General features: G+C 35.7%; 1 pseudogene; it reads left to right on the forward strand.

The window, feature by feature from the left end:
• The first annotated feature begins 13265 nt into the window (after nucleotides 1-13265).
• Nucleotides 13266-13818, forward strand: LOC103264221 (annotated as a pseudogene).
• The last annotated feature ends 3056 nt before the right edge of the window (nucleotides 13819-16874 follow it).

The following is a 16874-nucleotide window of genomic DNA, read 5'->3' on the forward strand; positions in this document are numbered from 1 at the left end:
TAAAACATCACCTCATTTGCATAAGGTGTTCTGTCATTAACATTTGTTAGCTTTACTTTGCAGCTTAACAGATGTAGAAAGTAGGGCTGAGTAATGAAATACTGTCAGAAAGACAGAACTAGCCTCACTTTCTGGCTTTATAAGCTTTTATTAAAATAACTTTCAACAAAATACTTTATATTTTTATCTGAAAAATATAAAGTATTAGTTAATTCATAGGGCTATTATGAGGAACATACATGAGAATTACCTAACATAGACAAAGAAATTTTGGATTTTGAATCTCTTGAAGGTACTGTGCCTCAGATATTTTTTATACTTCTGAGCACATTTTTCTTTATGTATGATATTATTGTCATATATACCCTTTAGCGTTTTTATATTAGTCTCCTTTTAGCAAGCAAAGAAAGCATAGACTAGACTTGGGTTGGCATTATTGAGATTTCCATAGGGCATCATTATTTCAAGCATAAGCAAATCAATTGTTGCTTTCTCAACTACAGAGAAAAATAAAATGTTTTTCAAAGTTTACTTTTAACTATATTGACATGCTTTCTTTTCCAAATCTTTCACTGACTGCAATGTTGAGTCTGAGTAAAACAAGTACAAAACATATAAACCTTCTTCCTTAAGAGAGTCTTTTACTTCTTGAAATACTCTTCTAGACAAACCCCTATTAAGTACCAAACATAGGATGAGAGACACTGAAAAAGTAGCGAAACACCAATACTGAAACAGAGTGGTCACCTGGCACCCATTAGACTATCAGCATGTCTAACAGGTCTTATTCTTAATGGCAACGGATGAACAGTGATGCTACCATAATTCTATTGGGGATGCTGAACAGCACATTGCTTAGTAATGATCTTGAAACTTAAAATAAATGAGCACCACAAGTTACAACCTTTGCCTGTTGAACTTTAAAGTTTTCCAATAGGGATAGAGAATGAAGGAACTTTTCCCTCAAGCTACTGAAATCATGTAGAATTGATATTGTCTAAAGAAGTCCTGCCTGTTAATATGCACACAATTCCTGAATAGCTAAGAGTCACTGAAGTCATAATTTGATTCATAACAATAACGTCTTCCTCCTAAAATGCAAATTAGAACTAGGGTAGCTATAGTGGTAGATACAGAGTCTGTAAGGATCAAGCCCCTTAAAAAGGCAGAGGAGTCAGGGCTGTGGGTCTATTGACCAACAAATATCCCAAGTTGTGCTTGAGATCCTATGCTGTCCTCCAGATAATGGGATTGTTGGATAATCAGAATGTCATACTCAGGGTCTCCATTTGGTTTCTCCACCTATAAGATCTGAAGTTTTATGCTTTGAAAATATTCCTTCGAAGGTTTAAGCATTTAGCTAATAATGTGTATATATATTTTTTACTTGAGCATTAGTTTCACTGCTGTGAGAGTGAACTCTTTAAGCCGTCTCTTCATATGAATCCTGAAAACACTTTGTATGTCTGAATTCTCAGCTTTAACGCTTACTCTTACTTAACCTTGTGAGTACTGTAGAGCTTCTCAAAAATTTAGTTATCTTAAATGTAAATGATAGATAATGGTAGTGTTTATGGGGAGACCCTCAAAAAATCAAATTATTTTTTGTAGGGCAGGCCCCTTGTAGTACACTTGGAATTTGCTCCTCCAGATCAAATGAAACCAAAGTTTTTAACTGGAAGTTTTGAAAGGATTGTATCACGATTTGCGGAAGAAATGTCCTGAATTGTGGCAAACAGGTCACTGGTTCTTCCACCCTGACAATGCACCTACTCACACTGTGCTGAGTGTTCAGCAGTTTTTGACCAAACATGGCATGACTTCTGTGCCCCACCTTCCCTCTACACACAATCTCATTCTAAGCAACTTGTTTCCCCAGATTTTAAAAAAAAAGTCCTTAAAGACAAACGTTTAGCTGATGTAGAAGAGGTGAAACAAAAAATGTCATAAGTACTAAATGCCATCAAAATTGATGAGTTCGAAAACTGTTTTGAGCAGTGGAAAAACATCTTGATAGGTGTATTTCATCAAACAAAGAGTTTTGAAGATGACTGAAGTTTCAAAATGTAAGAATAAATACACAATTTTTATAGCCAAAACAAACTTCAGTAAAAGGAACAAAGCAGGAAGTATTACTTTTTCAGACTTCAAACTTTATTACAAGGCCACAGTAATCAGGACATGGTATTGGTACAGGAATAGGCATATATATAAATTAAAACAGGACAAGGATTCTGGAAGTAAAAACATTGTCTCTCAACCAATTTATCTTCGACAAAGCCACCAATAACAATCATTGGGGAAAGGAGGCCATATTTAGCAAATGGTGCTAGGAAAACTTGTTAACCACATGCGGAAGAATGAAACTGGACCCCTACCTATTACCATACACAAAAATCAATTCAAAGTGGATCAAAGACCTACACGTAAGACCTCAAAACATAAGAATCCTAAAAGAAAGCACAGGAAACACCCTTATGCACACCGGAGTGGGACACAATATCTTGACCAAGTCCCCAAAAGCAAATGCCATAAAAATTAAGGTAGACAAGTGGAACCTCATCAAACTGAAAAGCTTTGCACAGCAAAAGGAACACTCAGAGAGTAAAGAGGCAACCCACAGGATGGAAAAATATTTGCAAATTATGCATCTGACAAAGGCCTAAGATCCAGGATCTACAAAGAACTCAAAGTGAAAGGGGAAAAAAATCTCATTAAAAAGTGACCAAAGAACATGAACAGACACTTCTCTAAAGATAGCATACAAGCAGCCAACAGACACATGAAAAAGTGCTCAGCTTCACTAATTACCAGAGAAATACAACTTTCCTAACACTGGTAAGAATTGCTATTGTTAAGTCACAAAACCACAGATGCTGGCATCGGTGTGGAGAAACAGGAACGCATCTTCTCTGTTGATGGGAGCACAGGCTAGTTCAGCCTCTATGGAAACTAAAAATTTATCTTCCATTCAATCCCTCTCCTGAGAATGCACCCAGAGGAACTAAATAATTTTACAAAAACAGGCATCTGCACATGCGTATTTATTACCGCAATAGTCACAATAGCAAGAACATGGAGGCAATTCTGCTCTCAATGAAAGTGAACTGGATAAAGAAAATGTGGTACATATATATGATGGAGTATTACACACCTACAAAGAAGAACAAAACCACGGGCTTTGCAGGACATTGGATGGAGTTGTAGACCATTATACTAAATCAACTATCACAGGAACAAAGAACTGAATACCACATATTCTCACTCATATGTGAGCTCTGAACACTAGTCACATTAGCACAAAGGAGGAATTGACAGTAGTAGGACTCTGCTAGTGAAGGGAGGTACAGAGGAGGAGGGAGGCATGTGTCAACACAAAGCATACCTAGTCACTAGGAATAGCGAGGATCAGTTAGGAGCCCAAACTTTGCCTGCATGCATCCTAGTTATGTAGTTAACCCTCACTTGTACCCCACATCTCTATAATTTTAAAAAACAAATAAAATAAGTAAATAAATACACAATTTTTTCAATAAATAAATAAATTCTTGGCTTTTGGGGTACTTCCTTGTATATCACAAGGTTATGATGAGGAGCAAATGATAAGATAATGTAGAGAACAATAAGAGATAGTGGGTATAGAAAGCACTCTATAAATGTTTACTATTAGTAGACTATAAGTGTATATAACTTATGAACAAAAAATAAATGCATTTTAGGTGACTTAACCTGACTTCCTGATTGAGTAAGCCATAAATGTCATATTATTTTATGTATTCTAAAATAAAACATTTATCCTCTCAATTCTTAGACATTTTATATATCCATAAGGTACATAATAGTTTACTCCATTTCCTCCCAAATATCAAAAATATGTAAATAAATATGTTTTAATCTACTTCCTTTATCATATTTTTTTTCTGGGTGCATCTAATTTGGCATTTTCTTAATGCTTTTTCTATCCATTTTAAAACTATCTTTTAATCCTATAGTCCTTCTGGGTAGGTCAATCTCTTTATCATTAATTCCTCGTCCTCATCAGTGTCTGCTCTTTTCTAAGCCATCCCATGGCTATATCTAAGTTCATAAGGCCCCCTCTCATATAATATGAAAATGTTACTATCTGTAACATTGCTGTGGAACTTTTCATTTGTTCAGCAATTTTCAATGTGCTTGAAGAAAATAATTTGGTATTTGCTTTACTGCTTATAAAACAGTCCCTAAGGGGCCATTAAAACTTTCCACACTATAAATTTGATAGTAGATTATTTTTTAAGTATTTGGGCTGAATTTTCATCTTCCTAGCTAATATAATTTAAGTCCACTTATATAAGGCATTCCATAGCCACCCAGCTGGTAAAGAGAACCAAGTAGAATTATTTTTCCATAAAACTCATTTGACTTTTATTGAGTATCGTGATCATGCAATGATATCTTTGTCTTTATGATATCTTTGTCTTTTATGTGCCATTTATATTATATATATTAGCTGTTTTTGAACATAAGCACACACTTTATAATATGGCAAGCCACATTAGGAGTGACTGAGAAAAGAATCACATGAAATGCAATACTGTAGCAGGCAGAAAGAAAAGAGCTACATCTCAGCACCTTGTAAATGATCCTCTCAGTTACAAATTAAGCTGGCAATGATGATCAACTGCTTTAATATGCAATAATCATCTGAAGTCTGGGACAAAAGAATAAGCTGACTTTAGGCTATAAAACACAAGTATGCATACGTATGATGGTATTAATCTATTCAGTTGAAATTCGACAACACATTAAAGAGATGTCCTTATGCAAATTGTAGTGCAGGTGGATATTAAAGTTGGCTGTCAAAGACATCACACCCCACAGGGTCAGAGTACACAAGCTTTTAGGTCAAAAAGTGACATTCAGATATTCTCTGACAAAGAATGAATTAGATATAGCGGTTACACATTACAGCTGCTAGAAAACTTCTATTCCTGCTCTCTTAGGGAATTCCTGGTCTACCAAGTTTAATCTGATGTCTCTTATTTCCCAGCCACATGGTCTAAACTATTGCCTTTGCTTTTCCAGTCTCCAACAGGATGAGTCTCTCTGTAATGAAGCTCACCAGCAGCCATAAATCTTTTTTTGTTGTTGTTGGTTGTGTGTGTGTGTGTGTGTGTGTGTGTTTTATCAGAAGATGGTCTCTGGGCTGTGAATTCAATGGATTCCAGTCTCTAAATTATAGATCCAGTGAATCCTACAGCTTAAATTCTAGTTCCAACTTCTTGGCACCAAAACTACTTCTGTACTAGGTACAGCTTGTCAATTTAATATAAACCAGCCTGCAGGCTTGGCTTCTATAAATCAACTTAATCCCTATTTAGACTCCTCCAGAAAATGCTCCTTTTCCTTATATTCTTTCAGTACAAACCCTGTTTCAGGTATTGGCTGACCATCAACTAGTTAGTTTCTCTTAGAGAGACATATCCATTATGCAATCACAAAATGGTCAAAGTTGAGAAACTACCTTAGAATTGTATATGTCAGATAATTGAAAAATTTATATGTATGTAAGAGAAATTATGGGATTATTTCATCTGCTCTCACTATTTTATAATGTGACAAAAAGGTTAGTAAACTAACATTTTAAGAAATTCAAATAAACATTTTTTCTTAATGTTTTTAGAGTTATTGACAACTGTGGCTGCCTTTTTTAAAAAAAAACTATGACAAATTATTATGTGGATAACTTTGGGTGTTGATTTTGTAAGAAACAGTCTATAAAATTAGAGCAAGAATAGCCCATTTGTACAAGCAAGGAAAATTCTATAGTCTACAGTAACTGCTAATCCTAGAATTACTGTTTTCTGCATAAAACATTAACAAGATTCAAAATAATTTAGAGTATGCAAATGTAAAGGAACTAAGACTTTATTCAGCTTTGTATAGTAGCTTCAGGGTCCCACAGAACAGCAAAAGTGATGGAATTTAATGGACTATGACACACTTTCTCTAAAGTCACTTATCTTCTCTTTACATATTTCCACTCATTTTCCAGAGACAGATTAAGCATATCCCCTTTAGGGTTAGGGTCATCTCTTACCTCCTCAGCCTTACCTCTCACCACAGTGCCTATACTTCCATGCATGCTTGTGGAATCGACTTGAAATGGATCTCTCTAGCTTTCAATTTCTACTTTAATATATTGAATAATTTGGACAGGATGGTCAGTTTAACCATTATATAGCATTCACTATGTACTGTTGAAATTGTGGTCATTTCCAAGTTTAAGAACACACACACACACACGTGCACCAACACATACATGCAGTCATTTGTAATAGTGAATAATGAGTTGCTCAAAATCCAGGGTGGGCATCTAACTTGACCTACCTCTAACACTGGATTCTTTTGACCACTTTCCTTTATTTTTAACACATGTTTAACTTGACTTTGGTACTTCACGGGCTACTCTTCCTTGGTCTTTTGTGGGCTCCTCTTCCTTTGCTGATTCTTTCAATGTAAAATTTTCTCCTAGACCCTATTCTCATTTTCTTCTACATATTTTCTTCAGCTTTAATAACCATTTGTATGGGAGATAGCTGAGCATTGTGGTTAAGAATATAGTCAATTGGATTATGCTGCCCTAATTTGAACTCAAGGCCCACTCTTACTCCTGTGTGACCTTCTAATCCATTGTTCACATTGCAGTCATAGTCATTTTCTAGGAGGCAAATTTGATCTAGTTATCTTTATATTTATATCTAACAATGTCTTCTCCTTATCGAAACCAATGAGGGAAAAATAAGTTTTAGAATTTAGAGATTTTTTCAGATCTTAGATAGATAATAGAGTGGATAAACTATACATTATAGTACTCCAGGTAGTATCTTAGGCAACACTCTATAATTAAAAATATTGATTTATTTCGGAGGCACAACATAAAGATATCCGCACCAAGCAGCAGCAAAAGAATATGCATAGTTTTTCATTAGTTTGAGCCAGGCAATTTCATCTAAAGAGTGTAATATCTCACTTCACTTTTTACCACCAAGTTCTAAAATAAAAAATGGTTTGGGTTTTCAGAGTTTTTTGGATTTTAGAAGACTATTCAGATCCCCTTTAAAGGCTTCGAAAGTCCATTGTAACCTGGCTCCTGTCCAACTATCTTCAGCCTCATCTTTCACCTCTCCTGTTCTGACACTCCTTGCCAATGCTGAGCTTCTTGAAACAAGACTTTACCTGACTACCTCTTTGCCTTTAGTGTCTAGTTCAGCTAAAGCAATTTCATATCTTTTGAAGATAATGTTAGGGTATGAAGACTCTAGGTGTGAGATTATTGGGGATCAGATCACAGGATAACTTTCATACTGAAACTGAATTTGAGTTTGAAAAGGTCAAAATGGACTTTTAGAAAAGAAACATTATGAAAATGCATAGGAACTAGATTTAAGATAGGTGAGACAAAAGGCTCAGGGGCACTGAAGACCACCTCTAATAGTGGAGGTAAAAAGAGCTGAATTCAAGCAATATAAGAAAGCTACAGGGAAAGCAGAAGACTCCAACATGTTTTGAAGATGAAAACAGCAAAGCATGTTGATCTGAGATTGGAAATGGGAAGTAAAAAAGAGGACATCGTAGATATCTCCCAAGGATCTTGTTTCCAGAATCATACAGATGGTACACTATAACTAAGCTAGGGTGTAAAGGACTTGAAGCAAGAATGGGCCAGGTGGTACTGATTAAGAGGGCAGTTGAGACTCTGCTGGGTTTAATGTTGTAAAACATCCACAGGGAGTTTAGAGGTCAAGGGACAAGATAAGATAGGAGATATTTAATGATGATAAAACCAATAATTTTCTAGTTTACCATGGAGTAAATATTTATTTTAAAAATAACTATTAACTTTGGTTATTCTTGAGGTGAGGATTCAGTGTTAAATAAATAGTTGCCTGTCCCTACTTTAGAGATTATAATTCAAAGGTGTGTCACTCATAGAGTAGATCATAAACCAGGGTAAATCAATGGAGTTACCAAACATACAATTTCATTAGGTTAAAATTTTTAATCATGAAGACTTCCTAATGAAAGTAGCCGTGTAATCATGTACATGTGGATATATATGACTTATCTCATGGCTGATGGGTGAATTTTCATGGACTGGCTTGTTTGAGTAGCTCTAGTCTAGGAGACAGTATAAAAAATAAAGAAATAAATGATAAAATTACATACAGGGACTAAGAAATGACAAGGTAACTTAATTTATTTTTGGATATGGTGGCTAGAAAGCTAACAAGTCTTAATTATTTTAATCCAGATAAGAAAAAACAGCTGGGTGCAGTGGCTCAAGTCTGTAATCCCAGCACTTTAAGAGGTCAAGGTGGGAGAATTACTTGAGCCCAGAAATTCAAGACCAGCCTGGACAACATAGTGAGACCTCATCTCTATGAAAAATAAAAAATTAGCTGAATGAGGTGGCATGCAGCTACTACCAGCTATGCTGGAAACTGAGCCCAGAAGGTCAAGGTTACAGTAAGTTCTGATCATGCCCTACATCACAGTCTGGGCAACAGAGTGAGACCCTGACACACACACACACACACACACACACACACACACACACACACACGTACACGTACACACACACACACGTACACACACACACACACACACAAAGAAAAGAAAAAGATAAAGAAAGACCAATTTTAGAAGAATGTTAAACCACATAGAAACAAGATGTTTATTGAAAAGAGAGTAAGAGGTGAGATAGTTTTAAAGAATTCTGACTTATAAAACAATAAAAGCTGTATAATCATGAAGAAAATGGCACCATGTAAAACTTTGAGGTTGAAGACTGAGTATGTTTATAAAGCTGAGAAAAAAGGAACCATTAGAATGGATGAAAATGAAGCAATTGGAAAGAGAAAGAAGTAATAATTGAGGAAGTCCTCAAAGTCAATTTTGTTTGAGGTGGGAATGGAGAACATACAGCAAGGATCATTTCAAGCACTAAAATTTGTGAGATTTGATTTTTAAAAGGATTACATTAATATAGTGAAATGAGAAAGAGATAATAACATTTCAAAAGTGACATTCAAAATGATAAATCAGGGAAGCCTACTCACAAAAATAGGTACAAATGTAAGATACACACTAGAGGGTAATGTTTATGGAAATACAAAGTAAGGTGAATATAAATTTTTTTAAAAGCTTGTGTAGAAGACAGAATTGGACTAGAGAGCCAGAGATCTGCATTCCAATCTCAAGCTCACAGTTTTCTGGCTGCAAGTAACACATTATTATTCTGTGATTATAGCTCCTTCAACCATGTCACAAACATGTTATGAAACCTTAATGTGGAATCCATGAAAGCACTTTCAGACCAGTACAGTGTCACAAAAAAAGTTGACATGAAGCAATACAAAGTATTTTGGCAACATTTCCTAATTTAATGACTATATAAACATAATATTTGAACTTTCTCAAATTTTGTGGGCATATAAAGGGTGAGGAGGCAAAAAACAAACAAACAAACAAACAAATAAAACAGAACTATCTATAACTTAGGCCAGTAGGTAAATGTTCTAGGAACCCATTGGCATCAGTGTACCAGTTAGCCTTATTGTGAGGGGCTGCACTCAGTTTCAGTGAATTGTTGAGGGAAGATTCTTTTCACGTTTGCCCATTTCATGACGGGTGATTCACAGAAACAACCTACCCACACCAGGCTGAGTGTTCAGCAGTTTTTGACCAAAAGCAGCATGACCACATGCCCCATCCTCCCTATTCACCAGATCTTACCTCAGCAATTTTGTTGTTGTTGTTGTTGTTGTTGTTGTTTCCCCTGATGAAAAAAGTCTTCAAAGGGAAAAGATGAGACAAAAAATAGAAAAGATGAAATAAAAACGGTAGAAGCGCTAAAAGCAATCAAAATGGACAAGTTCAAAAACCGTTTTGAGCAATGGAAAAAGCTCAATAGGTGTATTACATCAAACGGAGAGTACTTTGAAGATAACTGAAGTCTAAACATTTAAGAATAAATATACAACTTTTTACAAATAAATCCTGTTTTGTGGTCCCTCTTGTATATGTATATATCACATTCATAATAAATATATACAAATATAATGGCATTCTCAGAGGGAGGTTTTCTAATTTATTTAATAAAAAACTGGTTCTTCATATGTAAACCTGCTGGATTACCATAAATGAAATATATGGCAAATTCTAATTTTTAAAAAAATTGTGGTCATATCTATTTTTAAAATGGTATTCAAAGTTCCAAAAGGAATATATGAAAAAATTTTTAATATTAAAAATTTGTCATTTACATATTTTTAAAAGTACGTTGATTTTGAAATGTTGTAAAAATAACAGATGAATAGTGGCTATAGTAGATTTTCCTCTAAATTAAATGACACTGATATACCTACAGGAATGAAGGAAAAAACTAATTAAAAACTTATGATGCCACAGTGATTCAGGGAAATTGTTATACCGCTGATCATGATGGTGAATATGAGCTAAGAGAAATGTCTGGCTAGTGTGTGTGGTTTTAGCATCTGTAATATAATGGAAAGATGTCATAATTAAGATGCCACAACAATATAAAATTGTACCTAGATTTCTGGCTAAGCTAATTGACCACATTTTTCCAGGTATAGCTTCTTTGATTCCATTGCTCTGACAGGAAGAAAATAAGCACATATTCACATGCAAGAACTATAAAAAGTGTTTAAGAAATGCACACACTAAAACAATGACTTCTATCCATCTTGTTCTTTTTCCAGGTAGCTCACTAGTTTAACAAACCCTGGTTCACTGAATGGGATTCACTTGGGTATTATATTTAAATATAAAAGAGATATTTATGTTCATTTACCATTTCATTAAAGGTAACTTTAGAAGAAAATAAATATGTCTACATGCTTATATTTATTGTGGATGAAAGTAAAAATAAGATGTTAATAATTTGATATATTTCTTCATTTGATAAATAATTGGTGAACACCCACTGTGTGCCAGATGTTGGGTCAAACAAAACTAAACAACATCACTGACCTCATGGAATTTGTGTGTATTGCATTCTTCTCACATATGTGAGTACCCTAAAGCTGAAATCTTACTCATCCTGCACAATCCATTTCAAAAGACATCCCTTGCAATTTCTCCACAGAGTGTGTGGGGGCATGTGTGTGTGAAACCACTCAGATAGACTAGTTTATAGTATATGGAGATCTGTGTTCCTGAAGAATTAAAGCCTAGTTGAGATAAACATCTGTCAGATATGAGGAGTTTGATTTTGGCTTTGAGGGATGGGAAGTATTAACCTAAAAAGAAACTCAGGCATCCTCTTCAGAACAAATTAGTTTATTTGTGAATAGCAGAGAATTACAATCACAGATATGCATGCCATGAGGAATCATAGGCGTGTCTAGGGAAGTCCAGGCAAAAAAGGAAGCATTTAAAGACAAAAAGAAGTGCAGGTAACCTGCTTTGAAATAAGTTCATAAGTTCATTGCAGGAATTGCTGTTTGTTCATTGGCAAAGACAGCTGTTTCCACATAAATACCCTATGAACGGCTTACTGGGAATACTGCAGTCTTGAGGAAGTTCTTGTGAAAGTTCTGTTACTGGTCTATATACAAGAATGTCTTGTAATAAGTCCTGTTACATGCAAGTGTGCATGAGGGTTTCTTTATGGCTTCCCTGACTCCATTTAGTTAGTTTGACATAAGTGACTCCATTTTGATACAACTTTCGTAGAAGGATTTGAAGGAATGGGGAAGAAATGTGATCAATATATTTAGCAGAAATTTGTAAGCAAAACAATGGGCAGAATATCCCATTGATGCCAAATAAGCAAATACTATAGAAGATTCGAAAAACACAATCATCTATGGAACAATTTTAAAAGATCAAATTACATAAATAACTTTTTGTTTTCCAATTGCTAAAAGATGCTTTAAGACAGAAGTTGCTAAAAGATGCTTTAAGACAGAAGTTTTAAAAAGACATTTCTAATTCTAGGACTTTTCTTTACGCTATTGATTTTTTTATAGTGGTAAGGATGATTTTAACTACTTAATATGAAGGCAAGTTTTATGCTGCTTTGTCTTTCTAGAAGGATGAGCAAAAGAGAAGCTCAGCAGGGAGTGAAATGAATCACTCTTGAAGGTGTCAAATTTCTCACTCCCAACTGAGTTGGCAAAGGTTAGCACACTATTAAAATTCAAGTTTTTGCAAGTGTATTTCATTGGTAGTCCACTCACTGAAAGTATTCCAGTTTTTAGCAATGATTCCTAGTGATAGTCTGTTTGCCAAATAATTTTTTGCCTCACATTGAAAAAGAATCCAGTAACTCCATGGTGGATAAAACATGAGTTGCTTAACGATGATAAGCTAAATAAGAAGGCAAATAGAAGACAATTTGTAACAATCATCTCCATGGCAAGTTGAAACACTAAGAAAATAAATAATCAAAAATTGTCAAGAAAGTGTTATTTCAGTGGCTATATTTGGGGACTTCATAAAAAGGGCAAAAATACTCATGTAGATATATCAGATACGATGCAAATATTGTCACCTTAAAATATTATTTTTTTCACCTACATACTCAATTGTCTATGTAGTTCTGGGAGCAGAAGTAGCAAGCTTCTCAAGTTGTCTGTATAGCATTGTGGTTCCTGCTAGCTTTGGAGACAGACAAGCCTGGTTTGCAACATGGAGTCCATGTTTGATCTATTACCTGGAGGTTACAAAACTTATCCAAGCCTCTGTGGCCTCATTGCTAAATAGTTTATAGCAATTCTTATCTCATGCAAGTGTTGGAAATATTAAATTATGCCACACTTTTATATGATTTGCACATAATAATTGTTAAACAAAACATGTACATAATTAGGAGTTGGAAAATGATGGCTGTTAGGACTACCTTGCTGGAAAAAATTTACACACTCATGCTCAAAATACCCAAGCCCAATAAGAGGGGAAGGGACACTATATTCATCATGAGCAATATTTTTGAAGACAAACTACACCTTATTTCTGCAAAAGAGAGAAAGATAGAAAGAGAGAGAGAAGCCGAGTGACTTCCAATAACCAGCGTGATTAAACTGCTGTTAAGAACACATGAATGTATTTATTTATAATTACAGTCTAGGTTAATTAGTCATTTTATGAAAAGACCTGCACAAGAATGGGCAGGGTCTCTGATACTGCATCACACCAAGCAGAGTGAGGTTATATAAACATGACAGGGAACAGGTAGGGACACCAGAACATCTTCACACTGTAACTCAACTGAACTCATACCTCCCGCCAACATGCCCTACAACAGCTGCTCTGGAAACGTCTCCCCCCTGCTCCCTTGGGGGTTACCTGCACTACCCAGGCTCCTCCTGTGGTTCTTCCTACCCCAGCAACCTGGTCTACAGCAGTAACCTCTGCTCTCCCAGCACCTACCAGCTGGGTTCATCTTTCTACAGGGGCTGCCAGGAGACCTGCTGTGAGCCCACCGGCTGCCAGATGTCCTGTGTGGTGTCCAGCCCCTGCCAGACATCCTGCTACCACCCCAGGACTTCTATGCTGTGCAGTCCCTACCAAAGGATTTACTCTGGGTCTCTGGGCTTTGGATCCGGCAGCTGCCACTCCCTGGGCTGTGGATCTAGGAACTTTTCCTCACTGGGCTGTAGATCCAGTGGCTTCAGACCCCTGGGTTATGGAAGCAGTGGCTTCTCTTCCCTGGGCTATGGATCTGGATTCTGCCGTCCAGTGTATTTTCCTTCTAGGACCGTCCAGTCCTCTTGCTGCAGACCAATCTGTGGATCTGGCTTCTACTGATCAGCTGGTTCAATGCTCCAGACCTCGCTTTACAATTAAAGTTTATCTTACCTATCATCTGGATAGAGTCTGTATTTTACTACCTGGAAGGGTGATTGGTATTTTTAAATTCTGTTAATAGTAAAAGAATTTGTCTCATAGAACACCTATCTCTTTTTCTTCATTTTCCTTGTGTTTTTCCTTTTCTCTAGTTAAAAATTGAGAAAGAGGTGGGTTTTTTTCCTTAAATAAACTTATTTAATCTGATATCAGATCACAAGTCTTGCTGTTAATTCCCTTTGTAAGATGATTGTTAGTAACTTCAAATTGCCAATCTTTGTCTAAAAATAAAATATTTAATTTGAAGAATGGGAGTAAGTTCCCTGATAAACTGAGTGTTCTGACAACACAAAGTTCGTTTCTGAGAATGTCTACTAATTAGAATTAGAGCTTGGACAGGAGATTGCCCTCTACTTTTCTATCCATGGTCATTTCAGCCTAATCAGGGCACCTCACTTTGGTAAAACTACTAATGAATCTAGTCCAAGATAAAAAGTTTCAGAGACAGCAGTGATGCTTCCACAAGTACTAGCCTGACTGTTTTTTTATGAGTAAATTGTCAAAATTCTTCTTGTGATCCTCCTTCTCAGACATACATAAGCCATAATGAAATTCTGAGATCATAATTTTAACTAATTACAGTAGCTGGTGTAATGAAACAAACATTTTAGGTATGGAAAAAATTAAACACGCATGCATTCTATTATAATAAAAGGATTTTAATTTCTAAGAGTTATTTCTTATGTTGGTGCTTAACTCACTCTAAGACCATCTGTTTTCACAGTAGAAGTCACCTGTGAACTATTTGAAACAAGGCAGTATCATGAGTAGGAGTTCTAGACTGAGAGGGAAGACTATACTTCTTGATATCCTGGGCTTGGGTCTGAATGTGCTAACTCGGGAGTTCATTACATTCTCTTATTAAAGGGAGTACAATCATCTACATTTTCAAATATGTAAGTGGGAATAAAAATATATAAGTGGATGTGAGCAACTTATTGTTCATTGCTCTCACAGTTGTTTATCTCCCCTCTCTTCTTCCTGTGGTAACTAGATTTTGTTTGTTTATCTCTCCTTAACTGCACATAAATTAACATGACCCTGCCCAGGTAATAGAATTGAATCTGGCTAGTCTGCAGTACCCCAGCCCCCACTAAAGGTGATTGGCTTAAGAGTGAGTATGTAATCTGATGTAAGCCAGCAAGAAACAAGGATTTATTATAGAGAGATGCTTCTAGTAAAGTTCTTCCTAACAGTTTCTTGAAACAATCCTTCTACCTCTGAAGTTTGTCATATGTAGAATGCTGTATCCATCTTTTATATGGCCTGAAACGTAAGCCATCGACCGAAAGAAACCAGAACAAAGAGAAATGCAGAATGGAGCCTGGATCATCTCATTTTTGGACTTTGGCTTATGTAAGCCAGTAGGATTTCTTATTCTTGACTTTTGAATTGCAATTTGTTGCATGTAGCTAACATGTTTCTAAATGAGAAACGCATGTAAAATTTTAAGCAATTTCTTTTCCTAATAAGGACTTCTTAATATAATCTTAAAGACCACTGGTAGCCTTACCTGTGCCCTCTCTCCAGTCCCCATAACAAATTCCACCAATATACAGCCCATCAACATTTAAGTACCAGTTCCCTCCACATACACATTTTACCAACATACACTCCATTGGTGCCACCTCTTTTCATTTCCTTGAGTACACTGTGCAGAGCTGAGTTCATATACAGCCTAGGGCCTCTAGAAGGAATGTTATATCTCTCCAACCCTTCAAAGTTCAGAGAAATCTTATCTGTCACCTCACCCCTTTTAGACAGACTCTACAATCAATGGAGTTTATTATTCTCTTAACGGTACTAGCATTAAAGATATTTACATAACATAAAATGCCAGTCACTATTTTTGATATTTAATTGAAATTATAATTATTTTTAATCAGTACTTCTTTTAATGTGTTTGTTTATTTTCTTTGTATGCTCAGTGGACAGATTCTTGCCTAACAGAATCTTGCAAGTAATAAATACAGGCATATCTCAAAGATATTGCAGGTTTCAGAGCACTGCAAAGACTTGAAAGTCAAAATTACTCCTTGATTCATGGGCTGTAGAATAAGCATTGTGTTAACAGGAATGAAAACAACATTAATCTCCTTGTACATCTCCATCAGAGATCTAGGGTGACCAAGTGAAATTTCAGTGAGGAGCAATATTTTGAAAGAATTTTATTATTAGCAATAGATCTCAACAATGAGCTTAAAATGTTTAGTAAGCCATGATATAATCAGATGTGTTGTCATCCAGGTTTGGTTGTTCCATTCATACAGCACAGGCAGAGTACATTTAGCATAACTCTTAAGGGCCTTGGGATTTTCAGAATGGTAAATGACCATGACTTCAACTTAAAGTCACCAGCTGCAATAGCCCCTAACAAGAAAGTCATCCTGTCCTTTGAAGATTTGAAACCAAACATTGACTTTTCCTCTCTAGCTATGAAAGTCCCAGATTACATCTTCCAAAAGAAGATTTGATCTACATTGAAAATCTGTTTTTTAGTGTAGTAAACTTCATAAATTATTTTAGCCTTTTTTCCTAGATAACTTGCTATGGCTTCCTCTATCAGTGCTTCATCTTGCACTTTTATGTTTACCTTAAACCTCGTGAACCAGCTTCTGCTAGCTTCAAACTTTTCTTTTGCAGTTTCCTTGCTTCTCTCAATTTTCATAGAATTAAAGAGAGTCAGAGCTTTCCTCTGGATTAGTCTTTGACATAAGGGAATGTTGTGGCTGGTTTCATCTTCTATGCAGACCAGTAAAACTCTCTCCCTATCAGCAATAAGGCAGTTCAACTTCCTTATCATTTGAGTGTTCACTGGAGCATCACTTTTACCTTCCTTCAAGAACTTTTCTTCTGTATTCACAACTTGGTTATCCATTTGGTACAAAAGGCCTCATTTTCAGCTTCTCTTAATTTTTAACACACCTTCACTACGCTTACTCATTTTTAGCTTTTAA

The sequence above is a fragment of the Carlito syrichta genome, unplaced genomic scaffold (genome assembly GCF_000164805.1).
Source record: "Carlito syrichta isolate Samal-C Ts95f unplaced genomic scaffold, Tarsius_syrichta-2.0.1 Scaffold305632, whole genome shotgun sequence".
In the NCBI taxonomy this organism is placed as follows: Eukaryota; Metazoa; Chordata; class Mammalia; order Primates; family Tarsiidae; genus Carlito; species Carlito syrichta.